Source organism: Bos indicus x Bos taurus, chromosome 5 (assembly GCF_003369695.1).
Source record: "Bos indicus x Bos taurus breed Angus x Brahman F1 hybrid chromosome 5, Bos_hybrid_MaternalHap_v2.0, whole genome shotgun sequence".
NCBI lineage: Eukaryota > Metazoa > Chordata > Mammalia > Artiodactyla > Bovidae > Bos > Bos indicus x Bos taurus.
In genome coordinates this window covers 99,373,908-99,390,238 of record NC_040080.1, presented here as the reverse complement: position 1 = coordinate 99,390,238, position 16,331 = coordinate 99,373,908, and the positions used below count along the sequence as shown (strand labels likewise).

The 16,331-nt window shown below is 38.5% G+C and overlaps 1 protein-coding gene across 1 annotated transcript in view; it reads right to left on the bottom strand.

Annotated features, from left to right (window-relative positions):
* EPYC (epiphycan) overlaps positions 1–16,331 on the bottom strand; it is a 42,704-nt gene that overhangs the window by 13,832 nt on the left and 12,541 nt on the right. The window lies entirely within an intron of this gene.

The following is a 16,331-nucleotide window of genomic DNA, read 5'->3' as shown; positions in this document are numbered from 1 at the left end:
ACACTTCCTTTGGTTGCATTTTTAGTGAAAATAAATGGCAACCCACTCCAGTACTCTTGCTTGGAAAATTCTTTGGATGGAGGAACCTGGTAGGCTATAGTCCAGAGGTCGCAAAGAGTCGGACACGACTGAGCGGCTTTCCTTTCCTTTCCTTTATCCTTTATGCTAAACTAAAATATGTAAATGTATGAAAACTACATGACTTGACCATGGAATACCATTTCTCACATATTTTCACTATTATTTGAATGACAAATATTACCAATAATATTGGGATATTAAAATTGACCTTCTTGAGAGCTTTGACAATACAAGGCACTTTTATAAAATTTGAGAACCTGGTCAAAGATGGCTTCTATTTTAGATTATTCTTGATTTTCCCTTCTTCCTTGCATGTTTTATGTAGTGAGCTTTTGATTCTAAGAACACTGTTTGGCACTTAGAAGAACCCCTTACTCCCAACTTTCTTCCCTTATCTCAGTGTCTGTTTCTTTGTTGTTGTTATTTAGTTGCTACATTGTGTCGGACTCTTTTGCAACCCCATTTACTGTAGCCCACCAAGCTCCTTTGTCCATTGGATTTTCCAGGCAAAAACCTGGAGTGGGTTGCCATTTCCTTCTTCAAGGGATCTTCCTGATCCAGAGATTGAACCAGGGCCTCCTGCATTGACAGGCAGATTCTTTACCACTGAGCCACCAGGGAAGCCCCTGTTTCTTTGTATTGTAAATCCCTACCTCCCTACCCTAATTTCCTGCTGACCTTGAAACTTGGGGTGAGAAATTTGCTCAAGACAATTGGTTGTCAACATGTAGGAACTGGCTCAGAGGTAAAGAATCCACCTGCCAAGCAGGAGACACAGGAGACATGAGTTCCATCCCTGGGTGGGGAAGATCCCCTAGAGGAGGGCATGGCAACCCACTCCAGTATTCATGCCTGGAAAATCCCGTGGACAGAGGATCCTGTGGGCTACAGTCCATGGGGTTGCAAACAGTCAAATACAACTGAGTGACTACACCCGCTCACAGGCTTATGTAGGAATCATCCTTAGAGGACTAGTTTTTTCATGGCACCCTGCTACTGCTAAGTCACTTCAGTCGTGTCCGACTCTGTGCGACCCCGTAGACGGCAGCCCACCAGGCTTCACCGTCCCTGGGATTCTCCAGGCAAGAACACTGGAGTGGGTTGCCATTTTCTTCTCCAATGCATGAAAGTGAAAAGTGAAAGTGAAGTCGCTTAGTCCTGTCCGACTCTAGCAACCCCATGGACTTCAGCCTACCAGGCTCCTCGTCCATGGGATTTTCTAGGCAAAAGTACTGGAGTGGGGTGCCATTGCCTTCTCCACATGACACCCTAGAATTTCCAAAGTCTCCCTTTATCACCTTGATTTTTTTAATCCCTCTTTGTTTTCATTAAACACACACACACAAATTACTTTCTAACTTACTGAATGTCAACATGATATGCAAGCTATTGCTTTCATGTTTGAAATATGAAATATGTAAAATAAATAATTACACTAGATACTTTCTGAGTATTTTAGATAGATGTTTCAGATTATTTTAAAATTTTATGATAGACTTATGATTTAATGTCACTTTTATACACTTGAATACATTGCTTCACAAATGAAAATTATCCCTTTAAAGGAAACTAAACTATTTTTTGGTCAACTTATTTTTCTGGATTGTGTCTCCTTCTGTGCATCTGTAGTTTCTCCATTTCAGCCCTTCCTGCATCGTATGGTATTGATTCCATCAGGTTTCTGCCAACCCAAGGCTACTTTACAGTACACTTTGTGTTAGGTCTTCTATCTTTGCCCCTCAAGGCTGTAGCATAGTAGGTGATCAACAAGTGCTAATTGATTATAATAAAAAATTTTGCTTGTCCAAAATATATCTAATTCACAGCTCCATGCTTAGTTTTAGACATTTTGCTAAGAAAAATCAACGAAGGTACTAAAGCTTATTTTACTGCATTTAAAGCATGAAGGCAAACCTAAAGCAAATTACAGTATATTGGGTGCATTAGGAAGCCATACATGAAAATATTATAAAACGTGTCCAGAAATCTCTGCTTGAGAAGCACACTTCCTTAAACAGAGAAACATACGGTTTCCATCTGCAGGGTCAGAAGGAGGCAGTTTCAGAAGGAATGGATTTGCAGAGAGACCAAAAGGAGGTTCTGGGAAGAACGGAAATTGAGACAGATGTTTCATGGAATGGAGGCAGCCTAAAGGGAGAAACACATTCCAGACACGTTGCCTTGAATCTTTAGCTTTGTAGAAAAATGTTTGTGCATACTTTTTTTTACAGATAATTGTTTTTCCACTGATTTGACGTGAAGCTGTAAGATCTCAGTTGTCATTCAATATAATGAGGCAAAACAGCTTTTATGTTTATCAAAAACTGTTTTGTTCATGCTTCCTTGCTAATAAAACGTGAATGTTGAGCAGCTTTTAAAACCGAGGAAAAGGAATGTATTTTCAGTTCAGCAAAGTTACAGAACTATAGCCTCAAAGTACTGTGCCCGGAGAGCCTTTTGCACTGCAGACGCATTTATTCTCACCATTGGATAGAAGTGATTTAGGGTTCTGTCTTTTCCTCTTTAACAATTTTCATACTGTGATATGAAGCGGTGAGGCAATGCATGCAGGGAAATGAGGCCAGGGAAACGTAACCACCTGGCTGTCCGAGTAACAGACTTTTATGCTTAATGCTGCAGAAACCTAAATTTGGGAAGAAACATAAATGGCCAGAAAATACCCCTGCCCCCTTTCTCAAATGCACACATAACTGAGCCTCTGATATAAATATTTATTCTTTTGGAGTTTTTCTCCCCTCTTTTTCATTTCGCCTCCTTATTTTATTCAAACTTGCTCCCTACTGAGTTGACTTTTGATCTGATCATTGTATTTCCCTAAATTTAAAGACACAACATAAGGTCATTCCCACGTGTCATTACTTCTTGTGCTTATCTTCTTGACCAGTAGGGTATATCTTTGAGTTAATCAGTTGTCTTGTTCTATTTTCTTGTTTACTGGCCTTGGAACTTTAGATAGTTGATGTCACGGCAGACAGTGTTTAGAAGTACCTTCCATATCCATGAAAGAGGTATATTTCTATCAGAGATTACAGATGCATAGCCCACAGGCTGGGTAGAGTGCTGAACTTAGTTGCTCAGTCATGTCTGACTCTTTGAGACCCAGTAAGCTGTTGCCTGCCAGGCTCCTCTCTCTGTGAACTTTTCCAGGCAAGAATACTGGAGTGGGTTGCCATTTCCTTCTCCAGGGGATCTTCCTGACCCAGGGCTCGAACCCATGTCTCTTGCATCTTCTGCATTGTCAGGCAGATTCTTTACCACTGAGCCACTTGGGAAGTCACAGTGAGGTCTCTGCAAATGTCACACTGAAGAGATAATAGTACCAAGAAGTGTCCTCCACCATCCCTTGACCTCCACACGCAGCACAGCCCTGATTCCATGGAGATAACCTCAAACCTCAATGCAATCTCTGAGAAAACAGGGCTGAAATGACCCTGAGGTGGCTTAGATGAAGTTTCTGCTCCTGGAGAAATAAGGACTCTAAGTGGAAAGAAAGTCAGTTACATTTTTTTTTTTAACCAGATTATGTGTACTCAGACTTTTACTGGCTGTGTTTATATTGTTATTAATAACACTGAAAGATTTGAGACCTTCATTCTCAAATAGTCAGCAGGCAGGGAGCTTAGCTCAGTGTTCTGTGATGACCTAGATGGGTGGAATGAGGTGGGTAGCAGGGAGGTTCAAGAAGAAAGGGATATGTATTTACATATAGCTGATTTATTTAGTTGGATAGCAGAGACTAAAAGTACTGTAAAGAAATTATACTCCAATAAAATTTATTTTTAAAACATAGTCTGCAGAGTTGCTCACAGAAGAAACTTTCTCTGAAAGCACCCAGCACCATTTTAAGTGACAGTAACATAAAGAAGTGGGGATAAATTGGGAGATTGGGATTGACATATATACACTACTATATATAAAAATGTATAACTAATAAGGATCTATTGTATAGCACAGGGAACTCTACTCAATACTCTGTAATGAGCTACATGGGGAAATAATCTAATAAAGAGCAGATATAATATAACTGACTCACTCTGCTATACTCCTGAAACTAAGACAACACTGTCATCAACTGTACTCCAATAATAAGAAACATAATATTAAACAAACAAACAAACAAAAAACCAAAAAAATCCTTTTAATCAAATCAATTTGCCCTCTAGCAAAAAGTATATCTAAACGATCTACGCAACTGAATTACTACCATTAAGCCTAAATTTATTTGTCCTAATTTCAGAGTAAAACTATAAATAATTAATATGTTCAGAAACAGCCACACCTCTTCTGATTGTCTTATTTTCCACTGATTCTTTCAGTAGAGACCTGTTGTTGAGCATGCTACTCACACCTGTTCAGGGTAGTCACAAACCATTTTGGTGCTCTTAAGCATTGTTTGAATTAATTAAAACTAGTATATTTTGTTTTTTGATATTTTAATATTTTTCATCTCTGTGCTTAATCTGTGCTTAGGAGAAGGCAATGGCAACCCACTCCAGTACTCTTGCCTGGAAAATCCCATGGACGGAGGAACCTGGTAGGCTGCAGTCCATGGGATCGCACAGAGTTGGACACAACTGAAACAACTTAGCAGCAGCAGTAGCAGTGCTTAATCTGCACTAAATTTCCAGTGAAAAACTCAATGAAAATGTTATACCTGTGAGATGGAAAGGATGAAAAGAAAATATAATACATGTGAGATGGAAATCATTACTTGGGTTCGATTCCTATCTTTATGAATGAATGAAAGGATCACTAAATGAATGAATGAATTTATAAATGATAGAAAGTTTGGCAGTGTTTATCATTATCTAATCAACCAGACTGAATGCCTGTGCCAAGCATTACAGTTAAGCTATGGTCAACTCTCCATTTTCCCTGTCATTAATATTTTCTAAACATTGATCCAAGAATGAAAATATAATCAACCCTATTGGAAAAAAAATAATGCAGATTTTAGTAGATAAAATAGAGTCCAAGAAAGAGTCACAGTGAGATTCCCAGCCCAAGAAACTGAAGTTACTTTAGATTGTTCTTATGATGTAGATCTGATCAGTGAGAAGAGACTGTTTCAAACCCTTGGGAGCGGTTTCTTGACTCATGACTCTTGACTCATTTGTGATGATGATATAGTCAAAGAAAGGAAAGTGAAGTCGCTCAGTCATGTCTGACTCTTTAAGACCCCATGGACTGTAGCCTGCCAAGCTCCTCCATCCATGGGATTTTCCAGACAAGAAAACTGGAAGGAGTTGCCATTTCCTTCTCCAGGGGATCTTCCTGACCTAGGGATAGAATTCGGGTATCCCACAAGTAAACTGAAGAAGAGGGTAGTCTAGAAAAATTGAGCCCGGGGAAATATATGATAGTTTGTTATTGTAGCCATCATTGTTTGGAAGAGAGAAACACTAAATTCATTGAACCTAAAGATATCATCTCTAAAATGGAGAAGAGAGGATTCACTGGATCTCACTATGGGCTAGATGAAAATATTGGGCATGGATTGAATACTCATTGTATATGAACAACTGTTATACTCTTTCCATTGATTTGCATGTATTTCTCAAAATAGCCCTCTGTGGAAGGTGCGATGACTGTGCACATTTAATAGATTTATAAACTGAGAATGGAAGGAGGCAGGGCTGAGTAAGCTGTCCGAGGTCGCACAGCTCCTAGGTAGTCAGCCCAGGTTTTAAATCTGATTATGATTGTCATAAAACTACACAACTTCCTTAATACTTACTGATTCTGTACTCAGCCAAAAAAATTTATGCTGAATAATCTAACTTCTTACATATCTTCATTCTGAGAAAGAGGAGCTCTGGATAGGAGAAGTGAGCATTGTCATCAGTGGAAATGACCTCACATTATAAATTCATAAATGGACTTTCTTGTACATATTTTAAGCCTCATGTGATTTTTTTTTCTTAGTGTCATTTATCAGCCTACCGTCATATCTGACCATGACTGATGACGTTAGTCTGTTGCTACACATGAAGGCTGAACACCCTACCAAGGCCATGCTCCCCTATGAGAGCACTTGGCAGCCAATCAGTCTTTCTCCTGAAATTGACAAGGATAAAATATATCACATAACACTGATGTAGGTAGAATGTAAAATTCAAGCAGCATTGATTGTAATTTTCTCAATTTTGTAAGAAATAAGCTTTTATGTAGAATGAAGCTCTAGTCTGCTTAAGCTATGATAGTTTCATATATTCATTTTCCTCTTGGGCATTCAGCTGAAATCAGTTTTCCACTTTCTTAGACTCTAGATTGGGCCATGTGGCTAGTTCTGGCCAACTGATAGGGAGAGAGAAGGTCATGTGCAACGTCTGGTTCAAATCAGAAGAGCAAGCATTCTTTCTTCAGGTTTTCTCTCTTCCCTTAATCTGTCAACAGAAGATCCACTGTGACTTTGAAGTCCAAAGGTGAAGATGGTGAAGTTCTAACATGAAAGATGTTTGAATCCCTGAATAACTACTTGGAAGGCAGTAAACCCCTTGACCTGCATTAGGTAGCCATGTCAGCAAGATATAAATTTCTTATTGCATTAAGCCATTGGGATTTTGAATTACTTGTTACTGCTGCTGATGTAACTTGCCCTAAAATAGACCTTTCCAATTGTTGTTTTATTATCCATTTCCTAATTAAATTAATGAAACAATTTTTAACATTTTTGGAATTTATTTACCTAGCACATTTCTTTGACATTGGAAAAATATACATATGTGCATTTTTTTGTCTCTTTATCCTCTCTAATTTCTCTTTAACAGACTACTGTTCTTTGATCTAGGTCACTTATGTAGTACTTTGAAATATATCACCGAATTTTACTCAGTTGACCATTATTTCAATTTATATATTTTTAAATCTCAGTATTTTATTAACTTATTTCAAAATTAATAAATCTATATAGTGAATTAATGTCTGAAAGTCTAAATCAAGACTAGTTAATGGCTTTTTTAATCAAAATAGCATACAGTCATAATATTTGATATTAACTTGCTAAGATATGTATGTATTGAAGAAAACCTGTAAATGCTTTCTTTTTTTAAATCTATCCTAATGTACAGCTATTCTTCGTAGATTTGTGTTCAATGCCAAGTTTAAGTGAAAACTGTAACACAGAAGAAACAAAAGCTGATGATTTGAAGGTTGCATTTAATCATATCCTCTCTAGCCGGTGTCTCTTCTGGGACCTCAGTGTTTCTTCCTTTGTTCACATGTTTATTTTCTCATTTCCTTTTCTTGTTGTCAGAAAATGGAGATATTTCATTTTTACTTGCCAGATAGACTGTTTTTTACTTCAGTTTTATCCCGATTTATTCAGGACTCTGTTCACCATCACCCCCTTAGGCTCCAGAAACTTAGTAGGTTTCCAATATCTTAGTTCTCACAAAATGTATCATCTAGTTCTAATTGAATGTCTCCAAATGATATTGGTAGGGGACTTTGGCAAAGGCTGTAGAAACATTATCTAATAGCAAAGTCAGTTCATTTTCCCTTTCCCCTTACTGCCCTTGTTCCCCAAGTAAGGTTGCCAGAAGGACAATTTAGCGCAGGCTGAAATCAGTAATCTCTTGAGGATGGGAGTAGGGGGAGAGAGTCAATCACAGTAATTGAAAACAAAGAAGCTGGACTGAAAACCAAGATATTTGGAACCTTTCAAACACTGGCTCTTTATTTTATGATGGAGTAATTTCGTTTTTTTTTTTTTAAGTTTCAATCTTTCCCATCCTAACACAAAGCAAATTGTTCCTTCTAACACAGACTTTCTTGAGGCACAAAGTATAACAAACTGTGCCTTTTAATATGCAGGGCGTCTCTGAACACAACTGCTGTTCATTCATGATGACGATTTACATATTATCAGAGGTGATTATAGACATTTTAAACAGGAAAACTTGCATTTCAGAGGATGTTTCTAGGGAGAAGCAGCTAAGATTCAGTTGTCTTCAAAATAGTTATTACATTATATTTTTTCCTATTGTACAGGATTGGTGGTAAAGCCTTGCAAAATTTTCCAAGTTTATAAATCTGACTTAATCTCTCAGTGGCAGAATGACTTTAAACAAATTCAAAAGACCATTCTAACCTAGTATACTAACCTGAACCCTGTTATTGCCACCAGTATGTTCTCTGTAGTCTCTGTAGCTTCACTTGGGGGCTTAATTATAGTTAAAACTTTGTAGAAACAAAAGCAGAATCGAGGATCCTGTGTATACTGCTGCTGCTGCTAAGTCGCTTCAGTTGTGTCTGACTCCGTGCGATCCCATAGATGGAAGCCAACCAGGCTCCCCCATCCCTGGGATTCTCCAGGCAAGAGTACTGGAGTGGGTTGCCATTTCCTTCTCCAATGCATGAAAGTGAAAAGTGAAAGTGAAGTCACTCAGTCGTGTCCGACTCTTAGCAACCCCATGGACTGCAGCCTACCAGGCTCCTCCGTCCATGGGATTTTCCAGGCAAGAGTACTGGAGTGGGGTGCCATTGCCTTCTCCAGACCCTGTGTATATCAGCTCTATAATAAGGTAAAGTAACAGATGGCTGTTTTTCAAGGGTTTGAAATCCTTGAATTTGTTGACTATCATATGTTTTTGCAGTCATTAGCCTGATAGAAGTCATTCAGTCAACAGAAGGCTGCTGAGTAGTAGTTGATTGACTCTGGTAATATTTGGCTCTATGATCTTCCTTATTAATCTCAGTATCAAAATGTATGGATCTGCTTTAATCTCCATTCTATATATGTGTTATAGATTCAATATAGATATGGTGAAGGACTTTTAAATGTTCTGAATTTGATTTCATATTTATGTCTTTGATCAGAGTTTCAATATCATAACTCCAGAGAGAACACATTGAAAAAATATTTGATCCATCCTCAATACCTTCTAGATACATTTCATTTGTTCTTCTCCTTATATGCTTTAAGAAATGGAGTGTTTTATATATTTACACATATACTTTTCCTCTTTAAAGCCCACATTGAAAGTTAGCAAAGATATTGACATGATATCACTGTGATTATCCTTTGACGCCCACCTATCTTCATCTTATATGGAGTACATTGACATCATAAGCCAATAATTGTACAGCCTAATGGATGACAACATTGTTTGACCTCTTATTGTCCTGCCTAGCCTTTTTTTTTTTAAATGCCCTATTTTCATTGGATCTTTCCTAATTCCACACATTTCTCATTCTAACACTCCTAGGGAGTGTTATGGTAAACTTTGTCTTGAGTTTGCTAGGAACAGAGAGACTTACACTGCATTTTTTAAAAAGGCTATGCAGGACAATAAGAGGTCAGGTCCAATTCTGGGTTAGAAATTAGTGTAATGGAAGAACATGTCTAGTATAGGATTATCCAACTCAGAAATGTGAAGATGTCCAAAATTTCTTTTGAACAATGTTACTTTTGGCAGATTTATCATTTACTGATTTTTTAATGTCTCTGTAGAAGATGCCACAAAACAATATCTGGAGAACTTTGTCAGAAAATAGTGGTTCAGATGGTAAATAATTCACCTACAATGCAGGAGACCCGGGTTCAAACACTGGGTCAGGAAGATCCCCTGAAGAAGGGAATGGCAACCCACTCCAGTATTCTTGCTTGAAAAATTCCACAGACAGAGGAACCTAGCGGGTTACAGTCCATAAGGTTGCAAAGAATCAGATATGACTGAGAAACTAACGCTTTCACTTTTGTCAGAAAAACAAGTCTGGACCGGAAAGAAGAGAGAAGGCTCTCATTACTAGAAGACACACAGTACTAAAGAAGTAAAGGGACCCAACTAAAAAGCATAGTAAACTGGTTAAACACGATAGTAACAGACGAACACTAAAAGAATAGCTGAGGGCCGTCAAATACCCAGTCTGAGTCCTACCCCTAGATATTCTGATTTTAATAATCTAGAGTGTGGTCCAGGCATTAAAATGTTCTTTCTTGGCTCAGACGGTAAAGAATCTGCCTCCCTAGGTTGGGAAGATCCCATAGAGAAAGGAATGGGAACCCACTTCAGTATTCTTACCTGGAGAATTCCATGAACAGAGCAGCCTGGTGGGCTGTAATACAGTCCATGGGGTCGCAAAGAGCCGGACACGACTGAGCGACTTTGCCTTTGAAACTCTAGAGGTGATTCAAATATATGGCCAAGGTCAATGTTAATTCCACAGACTAGAACATAGGAGACACAAGTGCCAATTAAGTCCTGAACTCTGAAATGTTGAGTATAGCCTTAGAACACACAGTAGAGGGATTGATTTTTACTGGCCTCCCAAGGGCCACAGTCATGAGAGATATCAGCTGGCAGTTTCAGTTCAGGAATCTGCAGAGGTTCATTCTCCAGCTTGAAACAAAACAAACAAACAAACAAAAAAAAAAAACCATGGGGAAGCAGTGGAAACTCTCTGGGAGGTAGATTTCTTGAATTTCACAACCTGAAGCAAGGCTAAAAGCCCCTGGGACACAGAGCTTCCAGACTGGAGAAACCTCTGGCTGAAAACCCTTGCATACAACCATCTGTCACTTGAAAGAACACATAGTCAATGCAACACCAGAAGCCAGAAAACCAGGACTTAGCAGGAAAATGGAGTTCAAAAGCTTTGAATGTGCAGAAAGATAAGCTTCAGATGGATCTGATGATTGGTGGGGTGGTGGTTTAGTTGCTCAGTCATGTCCAACTCTTTGCAATGCTAAGGACTATAACCTACCAGACTCCTGTGTCTGTGGGATTTTCCAGGCAAGAATACTAGAGTGGATTGCCATTTCCTTCCCCAGGGGGAACTTCCTGGCTCAGGGATTGAACCCAGGTCTCCTATATTGCAGGCAGTCTCCTGCAATGCAAGCAGATTCTTTAACAACTGAGCCACCAGCGAAGCCATCAGTCACCTCTGCTAAAAAACCGAATGTTTAAAACTGGGCCAAGAAAGAGTAATATCTCCAATGATACTGTGAGAGAAGAGACATGGTGTTTGGGGATGTTTTCTAGTTCAGTGCAGCTCATAGGTACATCAGAATGACCTGGAGGGTGGGTTTCTGATTTGTTAGATCTGGAGTGGAACCTGAAAGTTTGCATACCTGACCAGTTTTCAGGTAAATGCTGATGCTGCCAGCTCAAGAATTACACTTTGAGAACAGCTGCTCTCAAAGTTAAACAGTGCCATAATTTAACTTCTAGTGGGAGATTTCTCCAAATTGTACTTAACCTCAAATTCTGTAGGCTAGGGACAATGAACATAAGCTGACCAATATCTGGATGAGGTTAAACCAAAAGTTCTTCCATCTTCTGAATTCTCAGATACCATCAACTCTCTTCTTGGTCTCTGGCAATAGTATGTACAGGCATGAGGAATACACTTTTGCCTAGAATAGCTGTTTAGGGACTCAGGATTAACATGTTTCTTAAAATTTGATGGAGATTGGGGTCAATATTGTGATAATATTGTATGTGCAATCAGTGCTTCATTCTCTTTAAATATCAGGGTCATGGGAGACCTGGTAATGAACAAACAGCAATTTATGTGTCTTTGAAGAACGACATCTGTACTTGGTAGAGTCCACTTAGGTTGTGAAAAAGGGGAGTTTTGGAGTCCATATTCTTCGATCTTTTAAATCATGAGGCAAGTAATTCTGACTTTGTACTATAATCTCTTTGGATGTAAACAACTTTCTACTTTAATATGGGCTTCCCTTGTGGCTTACCTAGTAAAGAATCTGCCTGCAATGTGGGAGACCTGGGTTCGATTCCTGGGTTGGAAAGATCCCCTGGAGAAGGAAAAGGCTACCCACTCCAGTATTCTGGCCTGGAGAATTCCATGGACTATATAGTCCATGGGTTGCAAAGAGTCAGAGATGACTGAGTGACTTTCACTCATACTTTCTTTTTTTTTCATTTTTTTTTTTCACTCATACTTTCATATGGACTTCCCAGGTGGCTGAGTGTGAAAAATCTGCCTCCAATGCAGGAAATGCTTGTTCCATCTCTGGGTCAGGAAGATCCCCTGGAGAAAGAAATGGCAACCCACTTCAGTATTCTTGCCTGGAAAATTCCATGGATAGAGGATCCTGGCAGGCTATAGTCCATGGGGTTTCAAAACAGTCAGACATATCTTAGCGACTAAACAACAACATGCTTTAATATGCAAGGGACATTAATGTGTACTTGTTAACTTTTCCTCCAAAACTTAATAGAGGTAGGGGAGCTATAGGCAAATCTGTATCCTCAATGTTTCTGAAATTGTCTTATTGATATAATTACTCAGCATTTCACTTCATTGCAGAAGCTCTGATATTAAATAATGGGGCTTGATATAATTTGAGGTTAGAACATAGAACTGAGAGTGAAATTTCAATCTTTGAGATAAATTCACTGATGTGCTTGGACCTACTTCAGGATTTTGTGCAATCAAAAGCTACAGAGGATATCTGAGAGTGCTGGTTGGCCTCATGCAGGCCTCAAGGGCAAGCCTCAGGAATGTAGGAGCCACTGTCCTAAAAAATGGGCTGACTTCCTCTCTTGATGTGGAGAGCTATATTGAACTCAGTGGCCACGCCTAATGGCTTGTGAGGCCACCGGGTTGGGGATTAGGTCCATCCACTCCTAAGGGAAGAAGAATGGCCAGGGTGATTAGTGAGTAGGAAAAGGAGCTCAGCATGAGTGGCTATCTTCTTTTTTAGAAGAAGTTGCCTGCTTGCCAGGAGCATGCGTTCTGTTTTGCCCCTTCATGCAGACAATAAGGTTTACTGTATGCTGAGGCCTGTGGTTGACTAGCCTTGCCTGTGACTGATGACCTGGTCTATTTCTGAAGTTTTATATTAAAACCCCCACAGTTGCTTCACACCTAAGTCATATATTGCAACTTAGCCTTTATCAGTAATAAGGGGGATTTTTTGAACTCTATTTGTCTTAGTCTCATTTCTGTCTCTCAGTTGATCCTAAATTTAGGTAGGCCATAGCAGGAACATGTATAAGGTCCCTTAAAACCTAACACTATTGCCCAGAAAATTTCTATATGTATCTCTATGTGTCATATATAGAATAGTATGCATTTTCAAATAATGTACTCAACCCCTGGCTTCATATTATGTTAACAACTCTTCTCTTTGCCTCACTGTCTTAATTTATATTTTATATCATAATATAATACATAATTAATAATATATAAGATGTGATGTGCATAATATAATACAATATACTTTATATATTTTTGTAAACTATTTTATGAGATAATATTATTGTATATAGCTCATGCTATGCTTAGTCGCTTAGGTGTGTCTTACTCTTTATGATGCCATTAACTGTAGCCCACCAGGCCCCTCAGTCCATGAGGATTCTCCAGGCAAGAATACTGGAGTGGGTTGCCATGCCCTCTTCCAGGGGATCTTCCCAACCCAGGGATCAAACCCAGGTCTTCCACACTGCAGGTGTATTCTTTACCATCTGAGCCACCAGGGAAACCCATTGTATATAGCTTATATTAATCTGATTTTATCTACAATTATATTTATCTATATATTTATACATCTATTTCTGTATTCATTATAGCATTTATGCATGTAACTAGACTTACATACTATTCAAAAACAATAGTAGATAAACACAAGAGTAAAATAACTTATATCTAAGATTTTCTGTCAGGTCTGTGACTCATGACAGATTTGGAGACATAATTTCTCAGCACATCTGTATATTTTGCGGCTGAGCTCATAGAAACCTTATGTCCCCAAACTATAGATCTTGTTTATACTAAATTTTTTCACTTCCTTTATTGTGTTGAAGCTGTGTGTTTCTAAGATGACTAGACTGAGAGCTACTGAGGGACAGGGAGGGACTTGGTCTGATTTACCTGCTTCTATTCCTGACTTTCAGCAAAAGATTTGTAAGTGGATCCAAAGTGAGCCCATGCCGGTACAGTTAATCTTCATTATAGCACAAATCCTCTCCCTTCCATGAAGGCTTCTCTGATCACCAGTGCATAACCCTCTGTGGCTGTTGACTAATAACTGATTCCATGGTAAAGATAATATTCACTGAACTAAGTTAAATCATTGTTATTTAGTCTCTTAAGTCGTGTCCAAATCTTTGTGACCTCCTGGACTGGAGTATGCCAGGCTTCCCTGTCCTTCACGATCTCCCAGAGTTTGTGTCGCTCATGTTTATTGAGTCGATGATGCTCTCCAACCATCTTATCCTCTGTCACCCACTTCTTCTCGTGCCCTCCATCTTTCCCAGCATCAGGGTCTTTCCAGTGAGTTGGCTCTTTGCATTTTTAAAGCTGCTACCTTCAAAAGTTAACTCTTTCAAAAATTCCCTTAAAAATTATGTTGAATTAAATCACATGTTCTGAAGATAATCTTTCCCATCAGGGTGTTTTCCAGTGAGTCTGCTCTTCACATCAGGTGGCTAAAGTATTGAAGCTTCAGCTTCACCATCAGTCCTTCCAGTGAATATTAAGGACTGATTTCCTTTAGGACTGACTGGTTTGATCACCTTGTAGTCCAAGGGACTCTCAAGTCTTCTCCCAAGATATCTTGGGACTCGGAAGCTGAAACTCAGAGGGTTTTTATGACAGTCCAAGGCCACGAAGTTGGTGTGACAGACTTGAGACTCACACATGAGGAGTCTGACTCCATAGCCTATGTCACTCAACTCTGTGAAAAACTGCCTCTCAAGGATGAATCAGATGTACACATGAGCAACACCCAAAGCTGGTGGTTTCTACCCTCATTCTTTGTAGTGTGCGTGGTAATGATTTAAGTGCCCAGGCAAAGCCAGATTGAGAAGCAAATGTCCTACTTGTTTATTTGCTTAGAGTCTGCACTCTGCCAGTCTATACCTAACCAGTGAACTCCGTTCCTCCAGCACATAATATTTAAATTATAGGCCAATCTCGCTGTTTTGTTAAAGTCTTCAAAATCCTGAATACTATTTGGATTTTTATTCAGCACCAAGTAAAACAGAACAGAATTTTAAATTTATCTTTCTCCCAAATTACCCCACCAGTCAAATCTCAGTCTTGAAAGTGTTCTTTGTTGTCATCATTATATCAAAATTTGGTTCCCAAATAGGCCCTGGGCCATTCATTCAGCCTGAGTTACTAAGAGTATTCTTGTGGGTTCCACATGCTGGCATGTAGGTGATGAAATTGGCTAAGTGTGATGAAATACTGCGCTAAGCATAAGTCTGGTGCTCAAATTAATTTAAGTGATTTATATTAATTATCTAAAAGAATGTGACCATGAGCACAGGCAATGAAAGCTGTATCTTATTTTCTACTTTATCTTGAAAATGTATGAGGAAGAAATGTGTTTGGCAAAGATTGCTCAATCGCATGTGTTTTACAAAGCTGCTTTGAGTTCAGAAGGATCATCTTTCCTGTCTCTTCCTTAAATACTTTGACAGCTAAGAGAGATACGTAGATAGTGTGTTAATTGTAATCACTAGAAAACTTTTTCTGGTTCCTAATACTCAAATAACTTAATTTCAGAGAAAGTAAGCCTCAATATAGGGCACAGCTAAAAGAAGCAAAGAGGAAAGAGAAGGAATTGGAAAATAATTGAGGTTTTAGTGCCTGGGTCTCTCTGCTTTGGCATCAGAAGAATCTGGTTTAAATTTTACTCTGAAACTTCCTAGTTGAATAAGAACTCTGCTCCTCAGTTGTTCTTAAAAATAAGCCTTATTTCAAGGGCTAGTTTTGATAATTAACTTATATTTGTGGTCTCATAAATAATGTATAGTACAGATACAAACACAAACCGACCACTGGCAAATAATATCAGTGATCTTTTTCTCCTGATGAGCCTGAATGATTGTACATTTTTGTTGCTTCACTTTTTTAAGGTTTTCCAATAGCTTAAAATAAAAATCAAATGGTTTAATGCTGCTTTGGAAAGAAGCATATGGAAACTCAATCAGACAACCATATTAAAGGATCATCAGCAAAATTCTTTCCTCTCATCCTCAGAGTATCTTTGATGAAAAGGGAGGGTAAAAAGAAAGATTAGCTTTTAATTTTTGCCATAGTCTGAAAATAATATTTACTTCAGGCTGACTGACACTTTAACAAGTTACTTCTTCCAATAAGAGATATTTTATATGCCAACCATATATTTGAAACTTTAAAATATATTATATAAATTGGCCAAAGTAAGACATAATTCCAGATACAATATAAAGTATTGCATGCCTTTTTCACCAGAAGAAATAAATAGTAGAAATATTTCTAATTTAATT